General features: G+C 44.1%; 1 protein-coding gene across 4 annotated transcripts in view; it reads left to right on the top strand.

Annotated features, from left to right (window-relative positions):
• The window catches only part of Slc38a4 (solute carrier family 38 member 4), a 67,219-nt gene that overhangs the window by 26,050 nt on the left and 26,412 nt on the right, over window positions 1-14,757 (top strand). Inside the window, exon 1 of one of the 4 annotated variants that reach the window (XM_031353954.1) lies at window positions 3,276-3,355. The exons of the other annotated variants lie outside the window; for them this stretch is intronic. The gene's annotated coding sequence lies outside the window, so the exon portion shown is untranslated. Of the gene's footprint in view, window positions 1-3,275; window positions 3,356-14,757 lie in introns of those variants that run through there. 4 annotated transcript variants of the gene reach the window in all.

The following is a 14,757-nucleotide window of genomic DNA, read 5'->3' as shown; positions in this document are numbered from 1 at the left end:
TTCCTGCTCCTTCCTGCTCCTTCCTGCTCCTTCCTGCTCCTTCCTGCTCCTTCCTGCTCCTTCCTGCTTCTTCCTGCTCCGGCGCAAAGTGGCTGATAGGATTGGGCTCAGGTTGCTCTGGGTTTTTTTATTTTTTGTTTTTTGTTTTTTTAATTGTTGACTGATTTTAAGCTTCTCCTCTAACAGTCCTTTGAGGACTTTGCTGCAGCTGAAATTTTCCTACAGAATACTTTAGTTCTTTTAAACACCAAGAGAACATTTGATTCAACACACAGACAAGTTGTGAGTCTCTTGTCACTCAAAAGTTTTGTACTTTCAATTAATAACATTTTCTTGGGACACATATTCTAGGATCTTCTCTGTGTGAAAATAGCAGCTAAAAAATATGAATGAAAGCTCTCTGCTATGTGAGGAAAAGATTTGATTTTCTGTCTCTCGTTTCTCATAATACGTTCATACACAATTCATAGCATGTGAGCTTGAAAAATGATTAAAAAATACTCTCAAGGAAAAAATAGTCAAATTCCTGTTGACTTCCATTTGAATTTTTCTATTTGTCTCCCTTCCGGTCATCATTCTCAGACAGGCAAGTTAAATGCCGTCATGTCAGTCACCCTTGTCTCCACTGCCAGCTCCACCCGCCGCCTCTCTGTGCACTACCCTGCCAGCTTTATTGTGAAGGTTCAAGCATGGGAGTTCCCAGACTCCATGTCCTTCCATCTGGATTCCTTCGTCCTGTCTCCTGTCTGGGTCAGAAGGTCTCCCTGCACTCAGGCCAGGAGGGTTCTCACGTTGTCACTCAGGGGGCCCCGGCCTTCTCCATGCCCACTGGGATCCAGCTGGCCTTTCCTTTCAGCCAGGGGCCCCAGAGCTCCCTGAGAACTTCCTGGATGACCTCAGCCCTTGCAACTCCTCATTTGACAAGTCCCAGGGGACGCTATGCAGTTAAGCTGGTATTAACTGTGACAGAGCCTGGGAAGCTAAGGATGTCCTCATGTGGGCATGTGTCCTCGGTCCCAGCCATGTGCTCACTTAGACCAAAATACCTGTCCCCATTTGTGGAATTATTTAATTATGGGTTCTTTTTTTTTAAAGGGGTCAGTTATGTTGTTTGTCACCTCAGTACCTAGATTTGCTCCATTAGCCATACCTATAACCTAGGTCACTTTACTATTTATTTATTTATTTATTTATTTATTTATAAATAAAAGGTCTCTCTATGCAGCCCTGGTTGTCATCTGTCCTAGAGCTCACTCTCTGGATTAGGCCGGCCTTGAACTCAGAGATCTGCCTGTCTTTGTCTTCTAAGTACTGCGATTAAAGGTGTGTGACATCATGGTCACCCATTCTCATTTGTAAGAGAGGAAGTTTGTGATTCCTTACTACCTTCTGTAGTGACAATTCAACTGTCCTAGAACCTGACTGAACATATTGTATTTGCTACATTTTAAAAGCCAAAATGGCATGCATCCGTCGCCAGATATATGTGAAATCACACCACAACATTATTGTAAGACATCGTCAGGGTATTACATTATCACATGCAAGCCTGCTTTTTCCGACAGAAGGGAAGTTTTCTGCCTTTTGTCAAGGCCAGATTATACAATTTCTTCACTAAGTTGGCCACATTTGAATGTGTGAAAATGTCTATGGAAAAAACCTGAATGCACTATCAACAAGCCAGGGCCTTGGCCATTTGAGCTAATTTCCTTGTGTGGGGATTTGATCTTAAGAAGTGTTGTATGTTTTATAATTAGAATTTTTCTACACAAAGTAGATAGGAATTTTTAAAAATGGCCAGGGAAGTATGTCTGTGATTTTAACCTCATGTGCCTATTGCGATAATTACTCACTAGACTTGGAAGTAAGAATGATGAAAACCGACACATGAAATGTTAAGGGAAGTACAATGTTTGGAGTATATATGTATCTGTCTACCAGCTCTCCGTTTAATATGAAGACAGGAAACAATGAAGTTCTCCTGTCGGATGACGTCCATGCTGGCTCTCACGACCCACCAGGAAATGGGATTTTGCGAGAAGCATTTACTTTCCTAACAGTTGCTATTCTTTGCTTACTTATTCTCATCTTCATTGGAGAAATTTGCCAACAGGATGAATTCCTAGTTGGGAAAGATGACAATTAAGCGGTCAAAACAGTCATTTGAAATGGAGGGCTTTTTTCTGATTTCCAGGAGATCCACGAGCAGTAGTCCTATCTGACAGAAAAACAAAAACATGACAGAAAACTCCAGAGTGGAGAACACACTGTCACGGGTGAGGGTAAAATTGACACCTCAGAGTTAATAAATCAAATGGGTACACTAGAGAGGAAGGGGGGAGCAGGCGGGTCCACGTGACTCTGATGGTTTGTGTATTGCATCAACTTGGGAATTTCTTAACCAGAGGACAGACAATGTTTAGTTTTTATAGGAACAGGCGTTGATGGACTATTATAACAGAGCTTCTGATTGGGTATGAGATTATTTACATCATAAGCATTTAAAAGGCAAAGATCTTGAGTCTGGGTTGGTTTCTACTTCTTTCTCATCTCCCTTACAGAATGTCTAGCTGATCAATTTTTATTGTAGATAAGTTATTCACCATCACGCTTGAATTCTTCTTCTGGTGTGTAGAGAGCTAAGTAGATTTGTTTCTTTTAAGGAGATAATATTTGCCTTTAGAGATTCTTGCAGAACATCCCATAGCTTGCTTGCCCAACACATGGCCTCTGGTGTGGCAGCCATGGTTGACAAAGCCTATCATCTCCACCTCCTGGCACTTTGAGTAATTTGGTACTGTTGGAGGTCCTGCCATCCTGTAAAATTTCTCCTGAGTGGGTTGGTGAGGCTAAGGAAAATGATTCTCCTGTGTAACCAGTACATTCTGACTCTGACATCATACAGTGTAACTTTTTAATATCTCTTTTTTTTTTTTTTTACTTTATATTGTCAGTTCATAAAACCTGAGAAATGAATGCTTCAAGATCAATCCCCTGGCCATGCGATAAGATTTTTTTTTTAAATGCAGTGTGACACTGAAGTGAGGCTTTCAATAAGAACCTCGTTGTATAAAAGCCAAAACTCCAAAAGCAAATAGAAATTGGTGTGACCCATGTTTAAGCCAAGTGACCAACAGCAAACCAACTCGGTGCCTCTCTTCTGGGCTGACGCAAGCTGGACGGAGGGAGGTGCTGGGCCAGGTGATGGTGGTGATTGGCCTATGTCGCTCACTCCCACTGGCCTTTAAATCATTGTCTTGCTTTCCGAAAAGTTCAGATAAGTCACCCCGGTGACAGGGGTCTGCCATCCTAAACAATTCATGAAAGACGGCACAGGACTGGATAAATAATTAAGGTACGGTTTGCTTTGCATACATATTCAGAGACCTACAGCGGTGCTTGCTTTCCTGTTTATACTGTGTAGATTGCTTATTCACTACAAATTAAAATGACTGAGCATACTACGTGGATAACTTTTGGCTAAAGAGATCAATTAGATACATTATCAGACATTGAAATTATTTATCCAGTTCCCGGCTGCACTTCTCTTTTGCAAATGGTTCTGGGTCTGATCAGAAAGTTGCATGGTGGATGATAGGACATGGACACACTGCAAAGCCTGCGGGCAGCCTCCATCCTTGTAGCTGCTACTAAATCACTGCTGCACTAAAGATACATAACTGTGAGTGTCCTGACTCCAGCTGACACAAGTCAACAAAACCCACATAAACGTAATCAAAGAAAGAATGTCCCATCAGAAAAAGGTGGGGGTGGTACGTGTTTCCCCTATCTACGAGAGAGAGAGAGAGAGAGAGAGAGAGAGGGAGGGAGAGGTTTGTCTTCTTCATCTTTTTAATTGACAATTAAAAAAAGAATACTTTTTAAAAGAGCAAAATCATAATAAGAACCCGTGGAACTGAATAAGTATAAATAGGACTTTAAGGTTTGAAAATCTAGAATTGGCTGTGTAGAAACAGCTGTTCTCACAACGGCCAAGTGAGCGTAGGTTTTACACATCCATATATTGAGCATCCGATTGAGAAACTGGTGATGGAGACTGAAGCGAAACCACTGGGTGAAATATCCAGTGGAAATATCCCAGCTCAGGAAACAGTTCATGCTCTAGTACAGTGGACTACAATGGACCTTCTGGACACGTTAAATCAAGTTAACTGGGTTTTCTAAAAAGATTACAATTCTTTTGTAATACAAAAGCCTCCAGGCTAGATTTATGCTTAAATTATTTCTAGATGGTACTTAAAAAATGAGAGCATCATTTAGGATTGTGATAGCCAGACTTTAAGGGTGTTTCTTTAACTGTGTTTTACAATATGTGTCAAAGGTTATTGAGATGGTTATTTTTTAATATCTAACTGCTTTAAAAGATGTGAAAATCACTTATTTGGGGGGAGAAAAAGAAAAGGGTCTCTCCAGAGGTGGCCTTGAGTCTGTCACGGATTGTAGACATTTAGGAATCTGCTGTATTCCCAGTCATGGCGAGATCTTAGACATCACTAACTTAATTGAGTTTCATCTAGAGTTTCCTCTGACAAGGTCCTGCATGCTATGTGTCCCTGTAATGTCCCGTTAGCTGGCTATTGCATGGAAAATAAAGTCTAAAGATTAGTTGTGGGTTTCTGCTTAAGATGACTATGTTTTCTGAAAAAAAAAATCTGTGAAGAAAGCGCACTCCAATTTTATGAATGGTCCTCTATTCTTACCGTTAGCAAACATATCGTAATTTCTGTTTTGTCGTTTAGTGACAGGGCTTCACACCACAGCCCACGCTCGCCTAGAATGCACCCTGTAGACTAAGTTGGCCTCCAATTCAGAACAATACTTCTGTTGGGTTGACAGTCACATGTCCTCTCTCACGTGGCTAAGCATGTGATCCTTGTGGAGAACAAAGCCTTAACATAGGTTCTTGATTATCAACATGTTCCTTCTTTGTAGGTGTTATCTCTAAGCTGTGTCTTAGCATGGGATAAAAGGAGATCTAAAATACTGAAGTGAATCACTGGGTGTCTGCCTCATTTGTTAGATAGACTCCTCACCTGAACCCACAGCTCATGGATTTAGTTAGACTGGCTGACCAGTAAAGTCCCAAGAACCTTTTCTCTTCTACCTTCTTGGTGCTGGGATTGCAGACACCCACCACCATGTCTGGCTTTTTCATTTGAGGGTCAAACTAAGGTCCTCACCCTTGTGCAACAAGCACTTCATGACCTGAGTCATCTCCCCAGTCCCAAAGTGTTTCCATGTTTCAATGAGAAACGGTGACTTGGATGACCAGCTTGTCTTGCTATCAAGCTATGAGTAGGACTGTATCATTGAGGAAATGAAGGCACTTTAACATGGAGCTAATATCAGATTCGCTTTCATGCCAACACTATAGCCATTTACCTGAGGCACATTTTAGATGTGGCTTTAAATCAGTTCTTCAGATATTTCGGTTTTGAGTTGCATGGGCGGCTGCAACTCACTTGCCCAACCCAAGGGTCACTGCCACGTTGGCCGTCAGCTGCCTCTGCCAGGCTTTGGGGGTAGACTGGTCAACACCGAGATGGTCTGAAGGACCAGACCAACGGCAGACCAATGGTGGGAAGTCCACCCTGACGTCACTAGCTCCCCTCCACTTTCACTTATCAGGCAGAACAAATGTTTGCCGTCCTCACAGAAGGTCATCCCTCCAGTGTCTGTCTCAGGTCAGTTTTGTTTACCATTTTTGAGGTCTCAGGTTGGTGCTGAGCCACAGCCACAGCATTTGAGAAGTCTCTCATTTTGAGGACCCTCCACCAAGAGCTTCTTAGCAGCAGTTCAAAGGTCTGGCTTTTTCTGTTTTTTTTCTGGTTGAAACCAGAGTTTGGGTGTACAAGATTTGCTGTTTGAGACACCTGCTAATACATGCGCTAAACCGAAACTCTGCTAACTGGAAAATACTTGGGCTACTGCCCCTGGTCTGGTGGAGGAGACGGTTTAGAGAGGGACAGGGGGGAACCAGGTGCAGCAACCCGGAGGCCCAAAGTACAAACAGTGGGCAACCAAAATGCTTGGATTATATAGGGAAGAGCAGCCCAGCCCCCGGACTGGAGAGGTCAGGGTAGAGAGTGGGTATGCCAGCCAGGAGGACCCTGTAACTGATAGGGACTGAGGGTTGAGGGATCCAGGGAGAACTTGGAAGCCAGCATCCACTTTGATATGTTAAATAGGTACCTCAGTCGTTCGTCCTGGCTTTGAAACCTAACACTAACATGACAGTTAAGTTTTGACTTTGCACAAGGGCGCCTAGTGGACGGTGCCCGAGCTTCTGTGCTCTGCCCGCGCTGTTTGTTCTAGCCTGTTTCCATACAACGGAAAGAAAGGCCTGAGGAAAGACAGTTCTGTCAAAATCTGACTTTTAGAAGCATTCACTGCATTTTTTGGGGGGAGGGGGCAATGTAGCTGTTTTTTCTCTTGGTGATAAACTTGCTGCTTAATTTTGAGGTATTCCTTGGTATGCATCCCCACCTTCCCCCATCCCACGCCCCAAACCAGCAAGCACGTATGCCCGTGTCTGTAATGAACACAATTTCAAGTTGCTTTGGTATTTGCAGAATATAACAGCAGGCACAGTGCCAGATGCTAGGAGTAGGTAGTCTGCAAGCCTGGCACCCATTCCATCCCCCATGAGCTTCCTCCCCGTTAGGCAGGTGGCTCTTTGTCAAATGAGCGCACAAGTGCAAGTGTAAGCCGGCCGTGGACAAGTCCTGAGAAGAGAAGGAGAATGCGCTCAGAGAACATGGGAGCACTCCTTCAGATGTGTGAGTCTCCGAGGCGCTTCCCAGCCACATGGCTTTTGACTCCTTCAAGTCGCCTTAGCTGAGCCTGGATGCCTCCTTAGGAGTGCAGGGAAGAGAGTTCTGTGGAGAGGAAGCAGCCCGTGAAGAGGTTCTGAGGTGGCAGTGGGAGAGACAAGATACCCAGTGACTCTGCGGACCACAGCTGCTAAAGAGTGTGGAGCCCAGGAAGTCATGGGGACATGACTCCAGGTTAGTGATCTTGGGCGACAATGAGGTGGATGCATTCTAAATAAATCTTCAAAGACTGGTAGGCTTTGTTCTCATTGGATCTGAGTAGGGGGATAAAGAACTAAGACTTTTGGGGGGAGGGACTATGTCGAGTTGAAGGCTATCAGGATCCAGCGAGCTCTCAATGTATTGAGTTGCTGAGTACGGAGGCAAGGAGGAACGTTTAGAGCCCCAGAAAGGAGCTCTTAGCCCGGGTGCTCGCAGGCGTCTTTCCTTTTCTTATCCGTGCCTCGACTGGCTGATTATTTCAGCAAATATTTAGTCAGAGAACAATAGCAAAGATGTTCATTGTGCTCTATGTAGAAGTTCTATGTAGAAGTTCTGTTTCCAATCTGTTTTCTTTCATAGGACGAGCTCCTTGTGTTCAGGGCTGTGCCTTAAGCCGCTCTCCGTGCTTCCCACGGTTTCCGGTTTGCACTTCCTTCTGGGTGTTTGCTGAATGAATGAGTCGCTGGATGCCAGGGTGGAACACTTTCGCGCTGAGGTCTATCTATGTTAGTGACTCGAGGTTACACTTTGGCAGCAACAGTGTGGTCAAGACTTTGAAGGTGCTTGCTTTGTGATCCACACAGTTGATCTGGAGTGGGTCAGGTCTTTCTTAATGTTCTAAAGCTGTTTAAATTGTGCTTGTAGCTGGTAGTTCCTTTAAACCAGATAGTAGTTTGGGTATTCAGAGATGAAAATGGGCTACACATTTTGTGACTGTTGCCTGGCAATGGCCAAAATCAGGATTGGGAGCTGAGGGCTCAAACTGTCTTATGGGACACATCACTCTCCAAAGAGAATTATTTATATACAGTAAAAGTACTATAAAAATAAGTTCTTTCCCTTACTTACAAGCTTTGCAAGAGTTCCGAGAACAAGAAGCCACCTTTCAGGGTGTCTAAGATAAAGTACACATGCTAGTATGTATGTTCAAATGTAGATAAAGGCATTGGTGGGATTCTGATTATTGGGAGAAGGAAAAGAGGTCGAAGGTATTGAGGACCTCCTACATGCTAACCTTAGATAAACATTATTATATTTAAACTCTTATCATGCTAGTTTTGTGGTAAATGATATTACTCCCATTTTTTTTTCAGAAAACTGGAAGTCGTCAGTTAGGTAATTTGACCAAGGCTTAGACCTTGTGCCATTTGCCACCAAAGCCAGAGTTTCTCATCCCAATCAGGCACTCAGTCTCTGTGGACAAGGAGCAGTAGGTGAAGGCCACTCAGCCTGAATGTCCATTTCTCGTCTGTATATGCAATAAGAGCATACTCAGAGGGCTACTGTGAGGGTTACCTGGGGTGATGTATTCAAAGCCTTAAAACAGTTCCTGGCCCGCCGAACATACATATGCATGACACAGAGTAGGCGCCACGTGAGGTTTGGTAACTTCTTGCTTTGATCCCAAGAATAGCATGGTTTTATAATGAAGCCCCTACAATGGAGTAAAATAAACTGTAGCTGCAATCCCTAAAGTGTGAACAGAGATCTCAGCCCTGAGCTTCTACAGAGAGCCCTCCCAGATTCTCAGACCAGGTCGGACTCTGTGGTAGGACTTATAATCCTGTAGATGGGAAAGCTGAGGAAAAGAGTGGAAGGCTATTTCAGTCACGGTGACAGGTTTGCTCAATGCCTGTGCAGAGTGCAGTGTATTCCCCAAACTGAAGACTAGTGTAGCTACGGACACCAGACAAGGAGAGTGTGGAACTCGTGGAACGAGATATAAAGAGAGACTGGAGAAGCACAAACCTTATAAGCTACAAAGCTGGGTTATGCTTGTGAGAATATGGATGGTGTTAGAGAGCATTCAGCAAAGAGGATTTGATGAACTCCACCAGTTCACTCTGGCTTGTGTGTGGAGAACCTGTGTTTACAGAATGGATATGGAGTGGGGCAGGTAAGAGAGGGTTCAAGAGCTCGAGCAGGTCATGTCCACTTGGACAGGTGTTGGTGGAAGACATAGGACAGGCAGGAGGCAAACAGTAGGCAAAGAGATAGCTAATAGATGTGGTCACAAAATATTATGGGAATTGACCCCTGGGATAATGAGGATTCAGTGGTCCCACTGTCTGTCATCTGTAAGTTAAAGAAGTAGAAAGCTTGGTTGAATAATTTATTCTGAGACTACTAGGCCTCAGAGCCAGGCAGTTATTTGCATAAGTTCCCTGATAAGTAGGCTTGTGAACAGACATGGCAGCGGGAGTTCCTGGTGGAGGAGAGAAGGTGAATTTCCCAATTCCCCCTTCACCTGTTTGTTCTGTTTAGATTATCAGGTTTACAGGCATTGCTGATAGAATTTATTCTTTACTGGGTCTATTGATTCAAATACTACTTTTTTTCCCCAGAAACATACTTATAGAAACTCCCTTTGAAGTAGTGTCGTACCAGCATTCTGGCTCTCTCTTAGCTCCACTATTGGTTCAAATACTGTTTTTTTTTTTTTTTTTTTCCCAGAAACATAGTTATGAAGGCCTCCTTTGAAGTAGTGTCGTACCAGCATTCTTGCTATCTCTTGTCTCCATCAACTTCAGACCTAAAAGTCTTCAAAGTAGATAGGTATGGGTATGGGGTATTGCCTCTAGTGAACCAAGCAAGGAGACTTAAAACAAAAACCAAGCCCACAGAAAGTATGACAAGCAGTAGCTAGTGATGTTATCAGCTCATGGAGACTTTGAAGAACTCAAAGAAGCCAGAAGGGACGATTGGGGAGTCTGGGAAAGGGACCAAGCCCCAGGGTAAGTGTGTTTTTTGTTCTAGAGGGGGCTCTGTAGCAACATCAAGTCATGCCAACATACTCAAAGAGAAGCAGAGGTCACAGGTCACCAGTGACAGTATTCGTCCAAGAGCTTCTCTTTGAGGCACTGCAGTCTGTTTAGGCTGTCTTTTGTTTTGTTTTATGGAGACAGGGTTTCTCTGTGTAGCCCTGGCTGTCCTGGAACTCACTCTGTAGACCAGGGTGGCCTTGAACTCAGAAATCCACCTGCCTCTGCCTCCCAAGTGCTGGGATTAAAGGCGTGCGCCATCACTGCCCGGCTGGGCTGTCATTTTTTAAATATTCTTCTTTGGTAAAGTTTTCATTTATGAGTACTATATATCACTTTGACCTTTCCCGTCTCCCTGCTCCAACTTCTCCTGTGTCCCACACCATCTCAAGTTCATGACCTCTTCTTCTGTAGTTAGAACTGGTGTACCGAAGTACCAACATTTATAAAAACCTACAGAGCCGACTTAGAGTTGCTTGTATGCACGTGTGCGTAGGGCTGACCACTTGGGCTCATCCCTGGAGCAGATGGAGTCTCCCTCTCTCCATGGCCATTGACTGCCTGTAGCTCTTCTTCTGTGGTAGGCCTTGGGAGAGCTCCCCCCTATCTGAAATTGGCCGGTCAGCTGCTGTGGTCCGCATGCTGATCTCATCTAGGCAGCTCTATTGAGATTTCATGGGCATACTTTCCATGGTAATGTCTAGAAGACAGCATCTAATCCCAGGAGTCCTGGTTCTCTCTCTTTCAGTTTGTCCAGCCTTTTTTAGTGATATGCCCTGAACCTGATGTTTACAGTTTTCCATTGTAGCTATGGTAGCCTGGACCGTATGACCCATGGCCACTTTCTCTCTACACTTTGGCCAGTTCAGGGATTCCTGTAGTAGCTTCCATGTATTGCAAAAATAGAAAATTAAAAATAAAGAAAGAAAAAAGGGAAAAAAAAGCCAGCTCCTTTGATGTGGAGTGAGAAATGCATTTCTCTCTCTAGGCATTATTATCTCTGGGTAGAAATATCTAACATATAGTTAGAAATCATATTGGTTTAGGAAGATGGTGGCCTGCCATTTTCTCATTTCTGGAATCTAGTCCATAAAGAAAAACTGCAATGGACTCTCTGGCAAGTGTTAGGGCTTTGATAACAAAGGAAGGAGGCCACAAAACACAGCTATTGGATCCAAATGATACATTCTTCACTCATAAACACAGGGCAGGTTGGGGAGGGGAAACTCCAGATGCGCAAACTCTCCATGTGAAAGAAACATGGAACTTAGGGGGCAATGGGAAGTTCTGGAGATGCCAACTCATTAGCTTTAGAAAGAGTTTGGGGAAGATGGTGTCCATAAAATAAAACAGCAAAAATGACCTGAAAGTAAGGAAGAGGGTGAGGAAAAAACAAACAATGTGTGTGTGTGTGTGTGTGTGTGTATGTGTGTGTGTGTGTGTGTGTGTGTGTGTGTGTGTGTAAATTAAAAGCATGTCTTGTCAGGTCCAGAAGAAACTGGGGGCAAATGGCTGACGGTGGGGCTGGTTTGTGTACTTAAGGTGCGTGCTGGGCTTCAGGCTCTCTCAACATCACAAATACAGAGTTCATGCCCTCATCCTGGCTCTTCTCCCCCACTCCCCGCCCTCCCCAACCTTCTCCAGCTCATGGGCTTCTTTTCCCCCAGCTTCTCATTCCTATATAACCCTCCTCCCATTTTGGCCATGTGCTCGCTTGCTCAGTCTCGCTCTCTCTCTATCTCTCTGTCTGTCTCTCTGTCTCTGTCTCTCTCCCCTTCCCCGTCTCTCCCCGCCCCACCCTGTCTTCTCAGTCTCCTATCCCCCTCTCTCCTCTTACACCCTCTATCCTCTCACAGCGGCCATGTTTAGTGCTCACCCTTTTACTTTCCCCCTCTGCTCTGGATTCTTCCAGATGCCCATCGCTGGACTCTCCCTCGTATCTACAGTACAAACCCTCCCCCTAACCTCATCTTGGAGCTGACCTGCCCTCAGTTGCCAAAGTTAGCTAGGTTGAAAAATAAAAGACACACCCTGATAAGTTATTTGTCCGCGGGTGGGTGAAAAGAGACAATTTAAGCCAGATTAGATTGTATTAAAGGCAGGTTTATTGGGAAGCTGCTTTTTGGTGGGCGAGTTCACGGAGGCCCCAACGGAGGCCAGGGAAGTCGCTATGGGAAAAGGGGGGTAGGGAAGGGACAGACAAAGAGAGAAGGGAGCGCTCACAGAGAGAGATGAGAAGGGAGAAACCAAAATGTCTGGATTATACAGGGAAGAGCCTCTGGGGGAAAGGCAGCCAGCCCCTGGGCTGGAAAGTTCAGGGTTGGGGGCAGGGTATGCCAGGTAGGGACTGAAGGACTATGGGAACGCCTGGAGGCCAGGTCGACTTTTGAATGTAAAATGCGTACTTCAGTCCCTTGTCTTGGGGTCAGAAACCAAACACATCCAAAGATATGTTTGCTGTTTCCATTTGGTAAGAAATGGAGGACAAGGTTGCTACTGGATTTGCAGTGAAACAACAACTTGATAAATCGATTTTTATATATATATATATATATTTTTTTTTTTTTTTTTTTTTTGAGACAGGGTTTCTCTGTTTAGCCCTGGCTGTCCTGGAACTCACTCTGTAGACCAGGCTGGCCTCGAACTCAGAGATCCGCCTGCCTCTGCCTCCCAAGTGCTGGGATTAAAGGCGTGCGCCACCACCGCCCGGCTGATAAATCGATTTTAAGTTGAAAATATCCATAAGATGAAGATGTGTTTAGAACACCTAACCTACTGCCAGAGTCAGCTTTCTGTTACTGTGACAAAGGAGCTGAGGTAACCAAGTTAAAGGAATAAAAGTGTGTTTGCGCGAACAGGTTCAGAGCCTCCATTGGCTTGCCCTACTTTTTTTTTTTTTTTTTTAAGACAGGGTTTCTCTGTGTAGCCTTAGCTGTCCTGGAACTCACTCTGTAGTTCAGACTGGCCTCGAACTCAGAAATCTGCCTGCCTCTGCCTCCTAAGTGCGCCGCCGCCACCACCCAGCTGGCTTGCCCTACTTAATGTGGATCTGTGGGAGTGTTGTTTTCATTCCTGTAGCACACGGTAGAGGAGGCGTCCTTAACACAGGGGCAGGGAGGGGGCAATGAACGGGATGTAAAATGAATAAGTGAAAAGACAAAAAAAACCAAACTAGCCTCCAGTGACCTAAAGTTTCCCCTGCTTGCTCATAGTGCTACATACGGGCTGACAACCAAACCTTCACCACGTGGGGCTTTCAGAGACATTCAAGACTAAACTGAACAAGCACTACAGTTTATCCAGACAGCAAACTGGAGAATGGGTTGTTTTTACCCTCAGGGGGACCCAGCTGACTGACCCGGGAGCTCATCACACCCCCTAGTGTCCCAAAGGAGTTGTACACAACCTAAGAAAAGATCAAAATTCAAAGTATGCTTTTAGTGAGAGCAGATGGGGACTGTCTCTAAAGTCAGAAACATTGTAACTTCAGAAGTAGGCTTCTCTTGACTTTACGTTACTCTACCTTGTACTAATAAAGGATTCATTTTCATCTCTCTGGCTTGAAATGCATGTCCTTCCTCTTCAACATTCTGGGAGCTGCTGTCTTTCCTGAATTCTGAACCAGTTCTTTGTCATTTTCTCTTTCTACAATCTCTTAACTTCTCCCTCGTATTTTTTATTCTTTATCCCTTGGTGTTACAATTCCGGTGATTTCTACACTTCTATCTCCCACTCTCCTAACTCTTCAGCTGACTTTTCTGTTTCTATAACTTTGGTTTTTCTTATTTTAGAATTGCTTTTGCAGAAACTAAACTTTCCTTGTTTTACAATGTATTTATTTATGTATGCTATTTCCTTATCTGGATATTATTATTATTATCATTATCATATCACTTTAAAAACCTATCTTATATTGCTACATTACTAGGGAATCTTGTCATTTCTTGTGCCTACTGACATTCATGCTAGGGAGTTTCTAAGATGTGTTTTGAACTTTCATAATGTCGCCTCCCAAGCTCAAGTGTATGCCTTCCACAAATATACTTCTGGAGTTGGTTGGGGCATTCTCATGGGTAGGTTTCATGTTTCTTGGGATTTGTGGCTGTTTGAGTTCTGGACCAATTTCCATGGTTGTATCTCTGCTCAGTCTGTGCTCAGCAGGTGGGTATCTCACATATTAGAACTACTCCCTTCAAGTATATTCATATTTCTGCCAGCATAGGGCTCATCAGCAATGGGCCACATCTAGTGTAAGCATCTCAGGAAATTTCTATCGATAGTGTAGGAAGCTTTATGGTATTTTACACAAGGCAAAGCCAGCTAGTCTCCCTACTAGGCTCGCTGTTACGGAGAACAAAGTCCAAACAGCATGTGCTGAGACCCATGACTTAAAGACAAGGCACAAGATAAAAGATGGCTCTCTTTGTGGTTAATATGCATTTCACTTTGATATAGACGAGGTCTAATGCCCATTCAAAGGCAAAGCGAGCATTTGGTTGTTAGTGGATTCTGCTGTGGCTTGCCTGCCAGATTCCTAGAACATGACTTTCTAACCTGGATCCTGTCCTGGGCCATGTTTTACCGAGCACTCTGGTAGCCTGAACTCATTAATGCTCAGTTAAATTAAGGCACTAATGTTCTTTCTAGTTGCTAGAGATACTTGGCAGGCCCTCTTCCTTTGTCAATCATTGACTTTCGTCCTCTCCCCTCCATTTGAAAAAAGCCTGCCATCCACTTACAAGACCCAGTCTGCAGGCTGTCTGCTTCCACATCTTGAATTTTTTCATTCCCATGGCGAGTTGCAAAATATCTCCATCTCCTTTTCCTTTTGTTTCTCCTCCTTCACTTCCTTCCTTCAGTTCTTTCACCCTTTCTTTCTTCTTTTCTTTTTTCTTTCTGTTCTCTCTTTCTTTTTTTTTTCTTTTTCTTTTTTCTTTTTT

Source organism: Mastomys coucha, unplaced genomic scaffold, assembly GCF_008632895.1.
Source record: "Mastomys coucha isolate ucsf_1 unplaced genomic scaffold, UCSF_Mcou_1 pScaffold11, whole genome shotgun sequence".
Classification (NCBI taxonomy): domain Eukaryota; kingdom Metazoa; phylum Chordata; class Mammalia; order Rodentia; family Muridae; genus Mastomys; species Mastomys coucha.
Note: the sequence above shows the minus strand (reverse complement) of the source record. Positions and strands in the feature narration are given on the sequence as shown.